Raw genomic sequence first — 3,356 nt, 5'->3', positions numbered from 1 at the left:
ATATATATATATATATATATATATATACGATAGACTTCCTTTAGTTTCCGTCTATCAAATCCACTCACAACGCTTTTGTCAGCCTCAGGCTATAATAGGAGACATTTGCCTAACGTGCCCTGCAGTGGGAACTGAACTCGGAACCATGTGGTTGGAAGGCAAAATTTTTACCACACACCCACGCCTACACCTACACAGCCACGCCGGCGCCTCTTTCTATATTTGTACTGCAACATATAAGTCTAGTGCGTCATATAGATAAACATTTTAATCTAGAGCTTATTTTATGGCATAATTCGAATTTTATTGAACAAATTTCAGGTAAGATAATTACCTGAAAATGAAAATCAGTAATCTAAAAAATTCCAGGTATTAACCCAGAAATATTTTCATTGAAATATACAAGGCAAGACGTTACCTAGAACAGAGCGTCAGCAAACTATGTCAGGTGTGATGTTATCTTGAACGGAAAGATATTTCTTGGAAGAGAATTCAGCAAACTAATTCCAGATGAAATATTTTACCTGACACAAGAAATTTAGCGGACGATTTCTAGTGAGATCTTTCAAAGACCGAGAAAAAAATCAACGGAGTATTTCAAATTAGATGTTCACTAGAATGGAAAACTAGTTATGTATCTCAGGTGAAATATTACAGTTACTAAATTTCTCAGGTGAGATTGTAAATGAAGCAGAAAATTACTAAACAATTTAAGGTGAAATAATACTTGGAATTGAATACATGCAGGGTACTTCAAACAACTGTAAACGCGTGGCCTAGTGGTTAGGGTCTTGCATTCATCATCGTTAGATGGTGGGTTCTATTCCCGGACAGGGAAGTACTTTGTATTCTTGGGCAAAACACTTCAAGTTACTCCGGTCCATTTAGCTGTAATGGGTCACCCAGCGACGGACTAGTGTTCCGACCTGGAGAAATGTTGGCCTACTCGCCTAGTCGGCGGGGTGGCATCATTCTAAAGCTAAAATGATGCAAAACGCATTGTGACCAGCAATATATAACAATATCCGTTAGTTTGGCCGATCACGTGATCATGTAATTTCAAATAAGATGTTAATTAAGAAATTTATTCATCACACTATTTCAAGGGAAATATTACTTGACACAAGAGATTTAGCGGCTAATTTCAGAGAAGTAATAAGAAGCTGATTTATTAATTATCCGTAATATACTCATAAAAAATAGTCACCAGTTAACTTTTTCCAGTTTTGTTATTCATTGGCGCAAGTACAGGTTTCAGCTCCACTGCGCGGCACCAAGGGCAAGTGCGTTCTCTTATAGCCTTGGGTTGGCGAATGTCTTGGGAACGAATTTGATAACAGGAAACGCAATGGAAGCTCGTCATGTATGTATGTGCCAGACTTAAAAGGATTTATTCGACTAAAACCATTGAAGGTGCTCTGTCCGTATGGCCACAGTCCAATGATTGAAACAATTAAAAGAAAACAACACAATTGCTTATCTTGTTTTTATTTGACATATTTGAGTATAGCAAAATGATGAAGACAGTTTTTAAGACATCAAGTGTTAATATCGACTTTTTAAAGTCTTGAATGATAAATTTTAAAAACTCACGCTAAATGTGGATCACTGAATGAAAAACACTGCATTACGAGCTGGTAGAGTCGATAGAATGTTGGATGAGATGCCTTGGGTTATTTGGTCCAATACGCTGGGCTTTGAGTTCAAATTAAGCTGAGGACAACTTTACATTTTATCCTTTCATTAGGTCGATAAATAATACCATCCCAGAGTAACAGACAGGCTGAGTTGTTTGAGGGTCGAGCGAGATGCTGAGAGGCATTGCGGTACATGTTTTAGCTTTTCGTGTTCTGGCAGCGACGCCTATCAGCTCCCGTATTGGTGCCAAGATATATCGCCCCAAAGTTGCAACAATCCCCTTGGATAAACATCGGGTGGGGACATCGTGATGAGAGACTTGCATGCATGGGAAACTGCAACCCACCTTGAAGGGTTTTAGTCGAATAAATCGTACCCAAGACCTTTTCTCTTTGAGCCTAGTACTTATTCTATCGTTCTCTTATAGCAAAGTGTTTAGCTACGGGGACGTAAACACACCAACACCGGTTGCCGAACGGTCGTAGGGGTCAAACAAAGATACAGACACAGACACACACACACACATATATATACGACGGGCTTCTTTCAGTTTCCGTTTCCTAAATCCACTCACAAGGCTTTCGTCGACCCGGGGTTACAGTAGAAGACACTTGCCCAAGGTGCCACGTAGTGGGACTGAACTCAGAACTATGTGGTTGGTACGCAAGCTTCTTACTACACAGCCATGTCTGGATATCCTTGGCTATTTTTTTTATTGATTTTTGTAATGATTTTTCTTTGTCTGTCTGCCTTTTCTTTTTCAGATTTTTCTGTCTGCTCTCTTGAGCACCGACAATTTTTTATAATTTAATCTCCAGTGTAATACGAAATCACAAAGCTACAGAACCACTGCTGTGCAATATCTTTCTTATAAAGGCCCCTGTACACCGTAGTATATAGACAGACATTCAACAGATTATTATTTCACGTATTATCTCATTCAAAGTAGGAAGTGAATGGATTAATTCAGATGAGATATTATCTGCAACAGGAAATTAAGAGACTATTTGAGATGGTTTACTATGTCCTGTAAATTATTGATTTCTAAGACAAAAAAAAAAGTCCCCTGATGTTTACGAAAAAATATTTTAAGCGAGAACATCGTCAAATGCAGGTATGATTCTGCTGTTTAGCAGGTTGCTTCTCAACCACGAACCATCACATGGTCACTGGTTCAATACCGGTGCGTTACGCCGAACATTGAGCGAGTGTTTTCCTTACCATAACCACGAGTAGAGACCACAACTTTGGGAATGAAATTGTGATAAACGCAAATCGTGCGAAAGACCAACATTTATATGTATATATATGTATTTCTGTCTCTCGTTCTTTATGTAAATATATATATATATATATATATATATATATAGATATGCATGTATGTATGTATGTATGTGTGCGTGTGTGTGTATACATAAAACCGAAAGGAGCCTATCGTATATATATGTATATATATATTTATACACAAACACATATATAATGTGTTTGTATGTATGCACGCACGCGTGTCTGCGTATATGTTTACGTCCCCATAACTTAGTAATTCGGCAAAGGTGTCTGATAGAATAAGTACCAGGCTTTACAAAATAAAAAAAAATGGAGAACTAGGATCGATTCGCACGTCTAAATTTCTTCGAGGCCGTATCCCAGCATGGCCGCTGTCTAGTGACTGAAATGAATAAAAGAAAGAAGATGTATATATATATATATATATATAT

The sequence above is a fragment of the Octopus bimaculoides genome, chromosome 25 (assembly GCF_001194135.2).
Source record: "Octopus bimaculoides isolate UCB-OBI-ISO-001 chromosome 25, ASM119413v2, whole genome shotgun sequence".
NCBI classification, from domain to species: domain Eukaryota; kingdom Metazoa; phylum Mollusca; class Cephalopoda; order Octopoda; family Octopodidae; genus Octopus; species Octopus bimaculoides.
The sequence above is the reverse complement of the archived record's forward strand: the minus strand, read 5'-3'. Positions refer to the sequence as shown.